This window comes from Zootermopsis nevadensis, unplaced genomic scaffold, assembly GCF_977971745.1.
Source record: "Zootermopsis nevadensis isolate Lab colony 2312 unplaced genomic scaffold, Znev_1.0 Znev_ptg000022l, whole genome shotgun sequence".
NCBI classification, from domain to species: Eukaryota; Metazoa; Arthropoda; class Insecta; order Blattodea; family Termopsidae; genus Zootermopsis; species Zootermopsis nevadensis.
Genome location: NW_028259154.1, coordinates 8385140 through 8403120, shown reverse-complemented (window position 1 = coordinate 8403120; position 17981 = coordinate 8385140). Strand labels below are relative to the sequence as shown.

Below are 17981 nucleotides of genomic sequence, written 5' to 3'. Positions count from 1 at the left end.
AAATAAGTGTTTGTAGAACCTAAACCATTTGCGATATGTAAAATCTGAAAACAGATATGGAAAGCTCAAGAGGTAACACGTATTTCGTACGCAATATGTCCAGATCCATCTCTTACGGTTTTCGAGAGGCGGGCGCTTAACGTTTAACGTGATGAACAATAATAATAAATAGGAATCCCTTACCTCAAACTTCGTTCAATAGGAAGAGACCACGATGTCCACCCTCAATGACCAATGTAATCAAAACTAAAATGGAGAGTGGAGGGCAGTATCACAGATTTCTTAGTAATTCTTATATAAGATAAGTACTTGTGATATTGTAAAACGTTTTTAATAGCACAATATTATCTACTCTACGACGCACTTCTTCTACAAGCGGTTCACAGCTCAGCTCTTTCCCACAATACCGAAAGCCGATTGTTGACGGCAATAATGAAACACAACAATGCCGAATAAACAGATGACATAAAAATTAGTTTCTTAGGTAAAGGAGTAAAGCATTGTTATGCACACAGGAGTTCATAGGATAAAAGCTGACCATTGTCGGTCCATATTTACATTGTTGGTATTGTAACCGCTCATCTGGAAGTAGTTAGGTTTTGTTAGTTTTTCTTTTGTGTGTGTTTCCAGTATTTCAAAACCTTTCTGTAAGATTCTAGCACCACCTGCAGAGAACAATGGTGGACTTCAGCCCTAAGAGCTAGAAGTCATGTTTAGGCCATCTGTTTAACATCCGATTTCGACTCCGTCTACGACAGACAAAGAAGTGCCTTTAGGAGCAAGTGTGGAGGATCATGTTGGACGGTCCGTGAGAGGTCTCTCTCTGACAGCGGGGGGTGCTTCGCACCAAGCCCGGGACCCAGGCGCCGAAGAAAATTAGGGTAGAGACTCACTCTTGTTTTAAGTCGCGATAGCGGAGGTTCTAGGACATACTGGAAACTGTATATTGTATAGAAATAAATAGTAGTGCCTTCCAACTTCAATCCGAATCATTATTGGCTGGTGTGATCAGGCCGTTAACACGACCTGAGACAAGAGCTACATCCCGACTAGCTATCTAGCCCCTAACAATCCTACACCCTGATAAGGTAGCTGTTACGAGGCCACGAGCAGTGGACGGTTACAGCAAAATTGGCGCCCAACGTGGGGCACGACTTCTGGACTCCCAGCAGCCGAGCCGAAGGATTGAAGGAAGGCCACTTCCGACAGATAAACAGCAGCTGTCAGTGACTTGGGCGAGGGGAGCGACCACAACTTGCACAGTCGCAACGCCAACTCAACGGCACCGAGGACCCAAGGAAAGCAACGCACACGAACCACAGCATCCAGGGTGCAGGACTCATCATATCAGCATTACCATAACCAGGTCAGTGACGTCGTCACAAAGATGTACGGAAAGCAGCTGAGGAGTAGAACTGTAGGACCAAGAATGGAGACAAGCGGAAACAGTGAGGCAGAAACTGAAATTGAAATGCCGTGTGGGCAGTTAGTCAGTGAGGCAAGCAGCTCAGAGATCGGCAATTCTATACTGAGGACGGAGGACGATCCAGAAAATAGTGGTGTAAATACACGAGAAGGAACAGGAAGTACTGGCGACCTTCAACAAACCACTATAGGTTTGAGGAACACGGAAACTCTAAGTACCAATACCGATTCTTTACTCGATGTTATCGCTAATGCTCTTCGTAGTTTGAAGGAGGACAATGTTAAGTTAAGTGAAAAGGTTCAGAACGAAATACAAGATATCAAAGTTAGTATAGAAAAAGGAAATTCAGAACTAAGGAGGGAATTGGAAGAAGACATTAGAGTACAAAATGAAAGACTCATTGAAAGATTCGATCGTGAGCACCATAAATTAAGCAAAGAGTTAACTGAGAGGCTGGAAAGCGAGACTTTTAGGTTAGAGACAAATTTAAAACATGTCCAAGATAACACCGATAAAGAATTTTCTGGCATGAAATGTAGTTTTGGTAGTTTGGTCAACCACGTTTCCGAGCAGATAGAGGGGGTGACCAACCAAAGTAAAGAAATGGCCAAAGAACTTACGCATGAACTCAATCAGAAATTTAAGGAAATGACCCGCAACACTGTAGTAAACAACGAGAGGTCGGAGGAAAGGTTCACTAAGCTCGAGGGCACTATTAAGTCAGTGCAAACTAGCCTCAGAGGTGATGTGAGTAAGTGGCAGAATGAAACAAGGGGGCAAGTAGAAAGAAATATTAAACAAGTTGAAACTTATAAAGATGGGCTAGATAAATTGAATGCTGAATTAAGCAGCATCAAGGGGAAGATTTCGGAAGGATCAACAGTGGTTGGGAACGCTAGTTCGTTGCCACCCACTGACAAAAATGTAGTAGGAAGCCATTCGACGTGTGGTTCTGCCCACCACCCTGAGAGTGAGGGTAATCACAGTGTATCTTGTGTCAATGTTGATGATGCCAGTGGTAGGTATGGTACAACGCTCAGTAACAACCAGGTGCTTAGCGGGATTCAGAGTGATATGAACCTGTGCATGCCATCCAACCAGGTGTACAGCGCTAGTAGCTTTATTGCTCCTTCCGACTTAACACTCCCTTACTTCCATGACAGTGCCAAAGTTAACGCCGTCTTCTTCCTGAAACAGTTAGACGACTTTATGAAGCTGAAAGCTGTGCCGGTTAGATTCCAGCTCGCTATCGCTCGCAAGGCCGTCACCGATCCCATTGCAGTTGATTGGCTATCTGCTATTGCTCACAATCTCCAGGACTACGAGCAATTCAAAGTAGCGTTTATGAGAAATTTCTGGTCAGCAAGCAAGCAGAGTATTGTGAAGTGTTCAATTTATCAGGACCGGTACCAAACGGGCTCGAGTTTGAGCATGTCCGAGCACTTCTTGAAGTACGCGGTGCTCGCAAGTTATCTTGAACCTAAAATGACGGGCGTGGAGCTTATGGATGCACTAAAGTTTCACTTCCCGATTTATGTTCAGAATAGCTTCGCGGCAGCTCAGCTAACTGGTGTTCAAGATGCTTTAGATCTGCTAAAGCGGCTGGAAGGTATTGAGATACGAGAAGAGCTGAGGCGGGCCAACTCTGCCGGCACTTCGCAAAATCAGGGTCATGACATATCATACGGTGGTGTTAACGGCCGTAATAACGGGGCTAACAACAGGCCGCAGCCACAGGGCCAACCAGTCAGGCAGGGTTATGTGCAGCATAGGCCACCTCATCAACACCGCCGAAGCGATAATTGGAATTCGGGAAGATCATACGCGCACGCAGGTCCACAAGGACGGCAAAATGGAACGGGTCCGAACTGCCTAAACCCTTCGGCCAATGAGTTCACAAGTAGGAATTGCGGTGGCGACAGGCAGGATACTGCAACCAGCCGGCAGCAAGCGGAAAACTGCTAAGGGACGGATTAACGACCCTACGTCTGTCCGCTAGTCATTACGATACGGGTCACCACTTTGCATCCAGCAATCTTCAAGATTCTAATTCGGCAGAATATTTAAATTTTCAGGATCCTGATGATGATTCGGTCCTAGGAGAAGCAGAAACTTTGGTTGTTTGTAGTATCAACGATTCTGTTTTGAGTAATTGCCCGCGTGTATAAGTTTCTGTTCGGGACATAGTAATTAGCAGCATCATAGACAAAGGCGCACAGACCAGCATATTGTCAGAGAGAGCTTACAATGAGTTAGTAACGGCAGGTGTAGGCGTTTTGGTTTTGCCACTTCAGAATTTGGTACTCATTAATGCTTTTGGAACGAAGTCTAAACGAGTTAGGAACCAGGCCTTTTTGGAGTTTAAGTTAGGAGAGGATGAGTTCGAACATGTGTTTCTGGTAACGTCCCAGTTAGCGTCAGATATGATATTAGGTTGTGACTTTTGTTCATTACACGGCGTTGTTCTTGAGTTTAATAGTAAGTGTATGGAGTATGCCCGGGGTGGAGTAAGGAGAACTATAACTTTTAGCCAGAATATAGAGACGGAAGCTCGCGAAGTAGAACAGGTAGAGCACGGTTTGTTGTGCAGTAATATTCGGTACAGCCGGTACGGTAGTCCATCTAGAACAGCTGAGACCACAGTAAGTTTAAGCAGTCCCGACGATTTAGATGAATCTATAGCTAGTGAAGCTAATGTGTTCGAGCGGAGTTCGCTTTGTGTTGATGATGTTGATGTACGGCGCGAATGCCATGTTACTGATGAGGTAGATTGTGTGGATATTTTTGAAGTTATAGGTAGCCTGGGAAATAGGCAAATGGTTGATGAAGAAATGTGGTACAGACCAGAGAGTATGCAGCTGATTCCTGATCGTACTCGCAATGTAGGTAACGAATGTCCCGATCCTCGTGCTATTGGTGAAGCGGAAATCTCGAATTTGGTTGGTGGTAATAGTTATTTGAAGGAAGATGAGAAGATTATTTTGATAGATCTACTAATGAAGTACGCCCCTTTCTTAACATCCAGACCAGGCCGTTGTAAGGTTTTTGAATATGGGTTCAAGCTCATTGATGATAAGCCAGTTGTAGGTCAGGTTAGGCCTATACAGTTTAAATTGCGACCGGTGGTTAGGGAACACCTAAGTCAGCTGTTGGAGGATGATATTATCGAAGTATCCGACTCGCCATTCTTGAATCCACTTACCGTTGTCCCCAGGGAAGGTAAAGCGCCAAGGATATGTGTCGATGCCAGGAAGATTAACGACGTAACCGTACCAGACAGGGCTAGGACTCCTCCGCTAAACGAACTCTTGCAGAAGTTTCATGGAGTTAGGTATATGTCGTCCATAGATCTGAGTTCTGCTTTTTTGCAAATTCCCTTGAAGAAAGCGTCTAGGCCTTACACTGCCTTTTTATTTGAATCAACAGTCTATCAATATAAAGTACGCCGTATGGGTATAAAAATTCCATGTCAGCTTTTATTAGAGCACTACAGCTGGTGCTAGGTGGTGACACCGCCGAGTTTGTCGTAGCATATGTTGACGACGTTTTGGTCTACTCACGCAGTTATAGGGAACGTCGAAGTCGTATCCTTCCCTATCCTTTTCTTCTTTCCTTTAAGGACCCGTAAGCTTGCTTATGTTTGGTCGTTAAACCTTTTTTTTTTTGAAATTTGAAGTTTATTAACAAACGGTCCCGAACCAGGTTGAGATAACGTGCACTAGTAATAAGAAAGGTTACCAGTTGAACCATAGGTACTATAATTTAGTAATATAAGAGAATGAGAGTAGAGTTTGTAAAGTTTGTTACTTTTTCAGTCTATTGAATGCTTGGGTATGAATGATTATGTGAGTGAAGCATTACTAAACAGGCAAACCAATTGCAACCGCAAGATTAGTGATGCATAGTGTCGTGCGTGTGGCAACATGAAGTGAATCAGTGCATATTCGAGTGACGACACTCCACATGTGTCTCTCGTTGTGAGAATAAAGGTTTCCTGTTGGCGAATGTAACTTAAGAGATGGAATGTAAAAGAAACATGAAACGTGTAAACATGTAAGTTAAGACTTCAACACGGCAAACGCCTAATGTAAATTGTGAATCAGGTAGAGAGAATTCGCCGGAGCAGAAAGTGATTTGTTACCTATGTACTGTATTTTATTTGTCATATTTAGAGTAGTTTGTGTTTGTGCTTTACTTCGTGGTGAAGCATCTGATGGGCGTAAGTGTAATCTCGATGGCTCCAAAGAATTTGTAACAGCGATATTACACTTAGGGAGTGATGTAACCGCTCATCTGGAAGTAGTTAGGTTTTGTTAGTTTTTCTTTTGTGTGTGTTTCCAGTATTTCAAAACCTTTCTGTAAGATTCTAGCACCACCTGCAGAGAACAAGGGTGGACTTCAGCCCTAAGAGCTAGAAGTCATGTTTAGGCCATCTGTTTAACATCCGATTTCGACTCCGTCTACGACAGACAAAGAAGTGCCTTTAGGAGCAAGTGTGGAGGATCATGTTGGACGGTCCGTGAGAGGTCTCTCTCTGACAGCGGGGGGTGCTTCGCACCAAGCCCGGGACCCAGGCGCCGAAGAAAATTAGGGTAGAGACTCACTCTTGTTTTAAGTCGCGATAGCGGAGGTTCTAGGACATACTGGAAACTGTATATTGTATAGAAATAAATAGTAGTGCCTTCCAACTTCAATCCGAATCATTATTGGCTGGTGTGATCAGGCCGTTAACACGACCTGAGACAAGAGCTACATCCCGACTAGCTATCTAGCCCCTAACAATCCTACACCCTGATAAGGTAGCTGTTACGAGGCCACGAGCAGTGGACGGTTACAGTATAGACCTTACACATCTTCGTAACGCTGTTTTTTGCCGAATGACCCTTGCGTATAGACGTATTTACGTCAAAAACAAATGCCTGTATCAACCATAATTTTTCTGTCATATAGTACACGAGACTATTGTATGCTTGCTTGTTGACCCACTTTTGTATTATTTATTTCCAAACTGAAGACATTAGTAGATTGAAAGCTGGAAATGTCAACAGTAGTACTAGGGAACGGGGTAAGTTAGAAACTTGGAATAATCCAAAGAATTCAAAATCGAGGTGACACAGGTTCTCTGCTAATGATGCTTCTTGAGTTAAACTGAACAACAGATTCAGTGTTCTGGAAACAGATGCACTGGATGTTGGTCAGCAAAGCCAAGTTTCATGAGAGCAGGGAAATAAAATCATTTTCAGGGAAGTCAGAAAGGAAAAGGAAGATCTTATTACTTGGAAGCAGTCATGGGAGCTATATTGGACCCATACTCAAAGAAAATCTGAGTACTCAGTTTGATATAGTATTTTTAAACGTAATGCTTTTGCAAATGTCGAGGACCTGGGGAAGCTTGGTAAAGGTGTTACCAAGCAAGATCATATTGTTATAGTGGGAGGGCCAGGTAACAGCCAACTTTGCCAATTATATATTTGTCTTCTGCTTATTTTTTTAATTTCCATGACCACGTACCCCTTCCCCATGCTCATCGAACTTATCAGTTTATCTGACATATGGTTCCCCTGATATAGGTGGTTATAAGATGTTCCACTGTATATTGAAAAGTAGATTCAGTGCAACAGTCCCAGGCTTTGGGCACTGTTTTTTTTCCATAACTGTATATGTCCCCATGTTGTATAACTTAGATTACAGGCACTGAAGCTGGGGTGTATGTCCATAGGATAAGGCAGATGTGTAGCTTTGGCTATCAAAGCTTGTGCTGATGAGAATATTAAAAGGGGCTATCAGAATAGGAACATTCATATTTTCTCTGACACTCAAGCTGAAATTAAAGCATTTCACAACTGTGATATCAACATAAAACTGGTTTGGGACTGCCATAAATCCCTGATGATAATGGCTGTAAACAACAATGTTCAATTGTGGGTGCCAGGATATAAAGGGATAGAAAGAAATTGCTGACTAGCTGGCAAAAAGGGGCTCTATGCACCCATTTATAGAAGCTGAACCCACTTTGAGCATATCTGAGGCAGGTGGATCATAAGGAACTTATTGTGCAAAGAGTACCAAAGATTCTTGAAACCCATCCTAGGACCAGTACATGCACAGAGCTTTCTCCTTAAGCTGTCTGCAAAACTGACTGCTGATCTTGGAAGAAGTCAAAGTGGTGCAGCATGTTTCATCTTAATGATCTTATGTAGTTATTGTGAGTCCTTGTTTTCACTTGGCCTTTGGCATTTCACTCGTTAAACTATTTGATTGTCAACAATTTCCTATTTTATTCATTTACTCTTTTTTTTCTTTCTTTCTCTCTTCTTTCTGTCTCTCTCTCTTCTCTCTCTCTCTTTTTAACTGGAATCTGGTTTTACATTACTTTCATCATAGGCATCTAACTTTTATATTTGTTTTATAATTATTTTGGAGTGTGTTTTTCTTTTTACGTCCCACGTCACCTTATGTTCCGGGACATTCACTTTTTGCCTTGTCCGGAGATAGGGATTAGCTCTGTCGATTGGGCCCAACAGAGTAGGTGCCTGAAGACGCAGATAGAGCCCCATCTCCGAAACGTCGTCCTATTTTATTAAATGATGGAAAACATCAAAAAAACTTTTTATTTAAAGAATCTTAATATTTCCACTCAATGCTGTATGATTTGAGATTGGCTAATTATAATTAATACTCTAGTTACAGACAATTTGCCTTAATATTGCAATATTTGAAATTAAAAGTGCCTTCTGTCACGTTGATCAGAATATGTCAGTAAATTGAATCACTTGTACTGTTCCTGTTGCATCATTAAAAGTGAAATAAATAAATTATGTCTGTTATTTTGGATATTTATAAAGTGTCCCAAACTTTTGTCCATGAGAGTTATGTCACTTCAACATAAAATAAAATGAATACAAGTAGTTTAAATATTTTTAAACTATGTAAATGGTAGCTTCAAGTTTTTGGGCATCTCTCTTCTTTATAATCTGGTTTTCACTGCTTTCTGTAAAGATGGCAATTACAGAGTGATAGTGGAGTTAATTTATAAAGCAAAGATTTGTAATTACACCCAACATTTTTCACAGTACTAAAAACATCTGTACCAACAGAAACAATTTCAGTAAGAGAGAGAGAGAGAGAGAGAGAGAGAGAGAAACCAACCAACCAACCAACCCCACAACAACAACAACAACAACAACAACACAACACCTGAACAAGGTAGGAATATGCAAGTAATAAAAGTTTGAGCCTTCAAAGTGTGGTTTAACATTATTCTGGGTGAAGACAGAAACAAGTCTCTGGGTCTTGTGATGGGATGTCCTTCTGATACCGAGATGTCCATTATGTGATAATCAGTTATATTAAATCAATTTATATCAAGTTTTCTAATTTTCCTGCAGTTACCATGAACATGTTTTAGAAAACGTGCAAAACATTTGCACACAAAAAAGGTACGACTAAATTCATGAATAGTTAACATTCTTGCATTTATTTGCCTACATAGTTTCCTTTAATATTCCATTACAATGCATGCATGCATGCACGCACGCACAAGTGCGCATAAACACACACATACAAACATAAGCATAAAGGATGCCGTAAGACCTAAATGTTAACTGGTATTCCAAAAACACAATGAATCAGAATGCCAAGCAGAAATAAAATTCTGTGCAGTCCCTGAAGATTTAATTTTGCATTAATCATTAAAATCACTAGTGTGTGACAACTCATTATAGATGAATGAATATACCTTCTTATGAGCTCCCTCATGTGGTCCCCTACTTCAAAAATGCTGTGGCGTGCATATCGGACAGTTACCCCTGAGCCCTGCAACAAGAGTTGTGATTCTAATCTATGGTATGCAAACTTAAAACTCACAGTTCTAGTACAATGCTGGTAATCAGTACAACTAAACAAAGTAATGATCTGTCTCTAACCAGGGGAACGTTTGAAAATGTGGTTGGGCATTTTTAAAAGTGTTGAAAAGTTTATACACATACAAGTAGTAAGAAATGAGTACTGAAACCAGACACAATTATTTATTCCCTGTATACAAAAATTAAACACTAACAATATCAGAATTTCAAATTTAGAAGGTGCAAGTGAAGACATAAAATTAATTTAAGCAAATACTGTTTAAGGTGACAAAGTCTGAAACAAATCAAAGAACATGCATCAACCTGGCAATCTTCCACGTAGCACATTATTTTCATTCTACATCAATAAGGTTAAGGAAATTTAAACCCCCAACTGATGGGCTGCCAGCTGAACTTACTACAGGATTAAAAATTTAGCAGTATGGTACAGCAAGCATGGCCAGCTGGATCACATGTAAGCCGTGACACAAAGTCAGTGAAGTCTGAACATCTTACTTTGTATACAAACTGCAATCTGGACAACATACCTTCCAATTTACTAGTTTCAGCAGTCACCTCATGGCTTTTGTTCTCTAAAGCAAATAATAACAAAGCAAATTAGTAACAAAGCATAATGGCATTCTAAAAACAAAATAATGTAAGTACATATTAAAAAGTACTGGAGGATAATGAAACAAATATTGCCTCTAATTTATTACAATAAGGACCAGAAATGCACCACACAATATATCTGACATCATAAAAATCACTTGTTTTGATTAGAGTCCGAAAGAAAAATTTCAGACATAAATTAACCATTTTTGAGGAATTCTGTATAAACATCCTAATCTTTACGGATTTATCTTCCTTTCAACAATAATACCAACATGGAATCCACGTACCCTGTGGCATGGAAAAACTAGAACTATTCATCGCAGTCTTTGAATCAACAAGACCTTTGAAATGTGTCTTTCAATAAGATATTTTTTAGGAAAATGCAAATATGAATATGGTGACCCTGAAAATTGTTCGCAATGACAACAGTAATTGACATCATTGTTAACTTATAAAAATATAGCCTGATAAACTGGCAGTAAGTGTGACACAAAAACATAGAGAAACAAAATCCTTTACCAAACCAATGCCAAGTGCCTTTAGTATTTATTCTGTTATCTAAAAACATAAGAGACATATTTAGTGTGCTATGTAAAAACATCTTTTATCCAATTATAAGATGTTTCTTACCAGTAACAGCTACAGTCCAATTCAGAATATAAACTATAATAAAATGTCTGTGGTGTTGGACTAATACTTTAATAAAATAGTGGGGAAACAAATAAATGTGTTTATATAAGGATAATTCTACAAAAAAGAACATATTTTCTGACAATGTCTTCATGGGAAGATATATACCAAAAAAGGTGGCAGAAATAATATGACTTACTTGAATTATAAAGTAATGCAGTTATTTTGCAGCAAATAACTCTGTATTCAACATTGTTTTTCTTCTAAACTACATCTATCATCCTATGTTTTAAAATAAAGCCATTACATTTCAGAGGCTGTAAAGAGGACCCAATAAAGTAGTTCTTTCATCACCTGAAGATGGGGCCAGAGCCAGCCTTTGAAATATTGTGACTTCATTTTAATACACAAAACAACATATTTAGTCCAGTAAAAACTATAATTAATTATAATACACCATCATCAGAACCTATTAGAATTAATTTGTAAATATCTGAATTACTCTCAAACATCTATAAACACAACTACAAGCCTCTTTTAACAATGACAATCAACACATAAAATGGTGCAGCAGTATTTCACAATAACAGGGCATGAACAGAATATACTTCCCCAGTCTGTTCAACATATTTTGTATTCAGTCAATCAAACTGTATACAATTTCAAATTAACGTTTATGACATAAATGCAAACGAAACTGTACTACATAAATCAATTAAGCCACACACATATGCATGCTGCCAATAAAATACACTTCTTACTGACCCAAAAAAACACAAGATAAAACTGGTAAGATTAAAAACAATCAATCACTGATTCTGGGGAAAACATCCCCATATTCTAGGTACCACTAATGACTAACTTCCATTAGTTTATAATAAAAGAAAACACTGTTTTAGTTCCTAAGACTGAAAACATTTAAGAAGTAATACAATTTATCTCTTTGCCTTCAACATAATTTGTCAGAAATGGAATTTTTTTATCTGTTTTATACTTGCTGTGGATACACACGAACAAAACTGGAGAGTAATTACTTTTCAACTGGGAGATGAGTTCTATACAATGACAGATGTACCAGAAACAAAAGACTTTTTTATAAAGTACACTTCTTATACAGGGCCAGATTAGACCAAGGGACAGATTGCTTTTGAGTATGTCATCATGTGGCAAAAATCTTTATTTACAATTTACTGCAATATGAAGAAAAATAACGTATGATTATAGATACAATGTGGTAATCCTTTATTACAAAACGTTTATAAAGCACATATGAATCAACAAAAATTAGCATTTTAAAAATAGGTACCATATCTGCTCAGTCTAGAAAACATAGTACATTGGTTAATACTTACTTATGGTAAATGAATGTGCCTTTGCCTAATTTGTCTAGCCATAAAAGTTCCTTGCTCTAAGAGTCACCAAGAAGTCTCCTGCTGGAAGATCCTTTAACTGATACTTTAGTTTATACATATTGCCTTCTGCAACCAGCACAGGTGTTGCAATAACCTGCCATTTCCCACAAGTCCATCTATATGAATGTTTTTATGCAAAATTAGTGAAATATTGTTAAATATAGGAATTTTGTTGTTGTAATAATGGCATTATGCTATTGTTTTCAATACAACATAACAAGAACTCTTGATTGCTTCCAGCAGTCATGTAATTATACATCTGTGAGTGTGGCATCATAATTTCATTTTCACAAAACAAGTCGACCACTTTTCGTAATCACATCAAATGATGCACGGCATTGCTTAGTTGTCATCAGTATTCTGAGTCGGCCATAGCTCACTGCCAACACATTGCCATGGTTACTGTTCTACAGAGCACAAAAAAGTCATTCTCTCCTTTATATACATGTTTAATGCATTACACAAACCCTAATTTCAAGAATGAATGATTTTGAAAAACTGTGTTATACACGTGTAATAATACTGTTTATATTGATTTTTTAAAACATTAAGAGAAAAATACTATTCAGAAAACATTCCTCTACATTATTCAACCTAAGTTTTTATTGATAATTATAAAGAAAAATTTTATGTATTAATGGAATAGCAGTAGTTGTGTCTTCTAACAGCATTGTTTGGCAGACATGGGACCTGCTTTTATTCAGTACCAGGATCTTCCTTTGCATTTTAGCAGAACGGTGCAGGGAACAAAGTATGCTTACAAATGTAAAATGTCTTTACAGGCAACCCTTGTCTATCAATTTCTGGAAAACTGATCATTGAGACAGAATAATTTGCATTCAAATGTGGTGCTACTTCTATTTTGTTCAGGGGCCATTAGTAAGGCACAGACAATCTCGGTCAACTGGAGATGAAATGTGGTGAGGCCACAGACCAACGAATTTAGGTGAACTTGGTACTGTTATGCAGCCACGTTTGAAGCAAAGCAAATCAGTTACTGAACTGACAGACGCAATGGATGTCACCAATTCAAAGACATCTAAATATTGCCTCATGACTCAGGAGCAAGATACAAGCAGAGAATTGGAAACAAGCCTCTATGATGTTACATTTCTTTGTATTTGTTTGTTTTTGTTTAATATTTACTATAATAGTGAAATGATTATATTATGGTTTTAATCTCCTGCTTGTGTTAAAAACATATTCTAACAGACCGTATCTTACCTTCCTTCCACATTTCCTTTTAGGTATCAGAATATTGTATATTATTATATTGAACTTTGTCATGAAGATACTTTTTTATATGAACTATACATCCATTCTTGTATTGAACTCCGGTTTCGAGATAGACAATATCCATTATGGAAGTAAAAATTTTGTCAGTGGGATAGTTCTTTTTGTGCATAAAACAACTGCTTTGAGTAATCCTTTCCAAAACAATAAATATTCTCAATATCAAGAAATATCAGATTCCTAGATGCTTCAAAATATTAAATTTTAATTACATCAAAGTTATCTTTATCATGGATTCTGAGCCAATATTAACATCATAACCAAATATCAAACTAAGATATTCCAAAAAACATCCAAAATTTCCACTTCACTGCTTATCTACATGAGAATTTCTCAACTCTTGCAACAAGCCACATTCATTTCGTTTTGAAACCCCAATACAGAGAAAGGAAAAAACTTAAACTTTGCGATCCATACTCTCAAAAAATAGATGGATAGGGTGACAGAGCTGAGGTGAAACTGCAGTGAGGTTCTGGACATGCGCACTGAATATTCTCATAAGCAGAAACATGAGGTTGTACTTGTTTGCTTCCTTGGGAACTTGGATGTATATGAAAACTGCAGCCAGCATGTTGTTATTCATTTTAGTATTATGTGGAATTTTCCTTTTATGTTGAAAGTTCACAAGGAGGGCGCTATGGAGGGAGAAATGATTAGGTGAGATATCTAATGCTGTGCTAATAGAACTTTGTTTATTCTACTGTGCCAGGCAACTAGCAGGGTGTAACAATGGATTACTGAGAATATAAGTAAGAGATGTGTACGAAGAAGGATTAAGGTTGATTCACAATTATCTGTGACATGTCAGTTCTGTCTGTGCAGTTTCTGACATAGAATCATTGTCAGATGTATTTTAAATGGAACCATTCACACGTATCCAGCACAGTGGTGTCCAGTTACCATTAGTGTTGCCTGGCATCACTGGCAACAGTATTTGACCATACTTCACTTAACTGATATCCTACAGGATGTATGACTAGGTTTCAATGTCAATGATTCCAACGATTCCAGTGTATTTTCAGCATTCATATGGTGAACTCCATAAAATTCAAGATGAATGATGAGAAACTTATAGTTTGTTAAATCACATATTAAACTCTGTTTTTTTCGCATCCAAAATATATGGCTACTACATACAGAAGCGGAATAACATGGGACAATTACAGGAAGTTGTTAAAAAGAGTTAAAAAAAGACAATACTACTTACTTAGGATACTTGAACGACCCGTTCTTCAGTGCCTTGAGCATCTGCGGGTCCCAACTTTCTTTGGCACTGATCTACGGGACATTCCGTAGGACTCCTTGGACGAGTGATCGGCCCGTCGCATGGCCTCTACCCGTACACAGGACAGCACAACACAGAAAGACGCGGACAAACATCCATGCATTGAGCGGGATACGAACCCACGATCACATAGTCCAAGCGACACAAGGCCCAAGCCTCAGACCGCGCGGCCATTGTGACGGCGCGTTTCTTCATATTAACGCAATAATTTCTGTCTAATAAACTTTAAAGGAGAAAGTTGTGTTGTACGTGATTTAGTTTGATATTTTGAATACTCGATCCAATTTTGTTCAATCATTCTGCATAGTTTTGTGAGAATAAATTAGAATCAAGTTTATAGAAGATGACGACCACAGCCGGTTTTGGGCATCTTGAGCACTGGGATTGTGGGTTCGCATCCCACTCGCGTTTTTCACTGCTGTTTTGTGTAAGTGGACATCTTTCCCTTGTCAAAGGAGTCCTGCCCAGTGACTTCAAGGATTCGCACTTGCTTGTGAATTGGAACAGGTCAGAAGACACGCATCGGAAAAACTGGAGAAGAGGAAAATCCACGAAAGGTGGTTACTGTGCCTATTAAAAGCATTTTCAGTTTTCTGTAACCTTTGTGAGTAGCGCAGACGCTGTAGAATTTCGAAGCACAGCTCACCTCTGGCGTGAAGACGTTGAGAAAGAGACAGTCGTCTTCTCCTGACAGTAAACTCGTCAAGTCGCTCCTCTGAGTGCACGTGTACCCTTCCAAAGTCGCATCACGAGTTCCTGCCGTGGTTACGGCGCTTGAGGCGCCTGCAGCAAGCAAATTTCAAATTAAAACTGAATAAAAATTATTTTCCATCACGGACATTGCTTCGAGTGGCAGAGAAACGGAGCAGAACTTTCAGTGATCGCGGCCTTTAAATTTTTTTTCCATGCTGTTGGACATCTTCATTACCAGGAATGGTAAATCAGCATGGAATTTAGTGATGTGTTTGCGTATGTGAATAATTGTGGCTGGTAAACAATTTCAAGTTGTTAGACTCGAAATAGAAACTTTTTACACATAAGAAAAGCTCGTGCAAAATTCGCGTTTATACTTATAACGTGCCTAGGGAATTAAATAATCTCATTCCTACAATCTATTCGATGTAGGTCCGAGACCGGTAGTCCTGACTGAAGTTTTTTTTCGTGCTTTTGTTATTTCTTTCAGGCACATTCTGCGGTAGTACCGGAAACTAGGCCGTAGTCTTTTCTTTCAACATATTTTACAATTTATTATTTATTACTCGTCCCATCAATCGACGTAATGCACTTTAATTACAAATATCGTCGTTAAACAAGCCGTAAATACAACAATCGAAGTTAAAGACAGAGTCACAAGTGCATAACATTGTCTATGATCTGCTGGGGTTTGGTACCGTAGAGGCTGAAGATACGACTTTTAAGATTATATCGTGTGTATTAGTCTTCTGCATTTCATGCGGCACCAATTTCCCAATTAATAACCTCGTTCGAATTCATGCAATTGTCATTAACAGAGTATCAGAAATAAGACCGAACTTTCGCTTAATAAAAGTCTGTATTTGAATTCTATCCTGCTTAAAGTAACTCGCCAATGGTCATCTGAACCCATACAAATTGAATCCCCATCCTCACACTCTTTGTGCAAAAGACATTGGATTCAATTTAAGTGATTTACCTCTAGTACATTTCCTGTTTTGACGGGCTTAAACAAGTCTACTGAAAGTTTTGTAAAAAGTAAGACGTCAATATTTATCATTCAATTCATCTCCCACGCAATGTTAGCTATTCTATGTATGATGTGACATTTTAGGTTCTAAGGCTTTTTCGTAATTTTGGTGGCACTTTTCCTCTGGACACCGCGATATTTTGTGAATACGACTCACCGAATAATTTATGTATTTTTCACAAAACACAGACCGCAATGTAAAACTTACGTTGTTACTTATCATCTTCCCATCACTTTGAACTTGACGTCACCGACAGGAGTTTTGGCGTACGGAATTCCAAGAAACGCCACGTACTTTTTCTTGTTTCGGATAGATGCTAAAACTTTTCCCTTCAGCAAACCTCATTGCACTTTAACTATTGGTCTTCTTGAAGTCTGCTCTGCCGAGGCGAGGCTGCTACACATGGAGATTATTACCAGTGCCAACGCGGAGATCCGTCGGCCCGCCATGTCTCCACGTCTGTGCACTGGAACCCAGGGATCCAGATCCATTTTAAGTTACTGAATTATTTATCAGAAGCATAAAATGTTACACTGGTTACAATTATTCAGTTTAATTTAAAAACTTTGGAACACTTTCTTGTGTATATACAGAGTGATTCAAAAGGTTAGGGCCGAACTGAAAGAGCGTATAGAGGGAATCAGAGAGAAAAGCTCTTGAACAGGAATCAGTGTTCTCCGAAGTTATCCTCAGTCAGTCGAGGCCATTGAAGGTAGGGACATCTGATAACATACCACTGAAATAATCGTAATTTGCTATTTATCTACCAGCTTAATTTTGAATCACACATATCCCGTCAGATTCTACAGAGGCCCCTATGCTGTGATTATAGAAACCTAACAAGTCAGAACGAAATTACATGTTCAGTTGTTCGGCTTTAAAAGAAAGAGCGATATAAGTCTCCATTGTGACAGGGATTACAACCAGAAAGGGATAAAAATTATTATTTCCATCTAAGTCTCCTTGAAAAGAGAGATCTGCCAACTTCAGAGGCGATTACACTACCATTGTCTACGCCAGAATTGCGAAACATGCGTCCCGCAGGCCGCATGCGGCCCCCGGAAACATTTTCCCTGGCGCTGGGGTGATGGGGTCAACAGCCCCGGAGCCTTGAAAAATTATTTTTAAAAATAATCAAGTATAATAAACCCCGACGTAATTTTTAAATAAGGACAAATGAAATTGCAATTCCTTCTTATGCCTATTCTCATTATTTTTAAATTTATTTCTTTCTGATAGAGAACACATTTAATATTAATTATTAACTTCTTACATTTATGATTGCTTGCAACCAAATTATAAGTTAAGAGTATTTTTATTTGTGTTTTTTTTCAACTACCAACAATGTGTAAATATGGACCGACAATGAACACCTGCGTGTATAATAATGCAAGAGCATTGAAATTTCTAACCCACACCTGAAACAATGTTGGCTGAGCATGCCGTAAGGCTCTTTTCTCGTTTCTTATGCATGCAGTATAATTGCATGAATGAACCATGTTGCACTCCATTCCTTTAACCTTGAAGGATCTCCGTGATATTTTCACTGTAGGTCTTCTTGGTGCACTAAGCAACTTTTGGCTTTGTGCAGTAAGTGGTGACAAGGAAAAGATATTTGATCCTGGAATGAACGCTCTTCTCTCATCACATTGAATGTTGGCGCCAAGAAGTTCGTTTTTCAGCAAACAAGAATATGCCAGTCTCTCATGACCACCAAAAGCCTCTTTTTGTAGTTAATCCATTCTGGCCAGA

At 38.9% G+C, this 17981-nt stretch overlaps 1 long non-coding RNA gene across 1 annotated transcript; it reads right to left on the bottom strand.

Annotated features, from left to right (window-relative positions):
- Positions 1-8876: 8876 nt before the first annotated feature.
- LOC147872991 (uncharacterized) lies at positions 8877-16455 on the bottom strand. Its single transcript, XR_015536342.1, has 4 exons — positions 16437-16455; positions 15152-15288; positions 9819-9863; positions 8877-9241 (listed from the first exon to the last, which is right to left on the bottom strand). It is a non-coding gene; the product is annotated as an uncharacterized LOC147872991 (long non-coding RNA).
- Positions 16456-17981: the final 1526 nt, after the last annotated feature.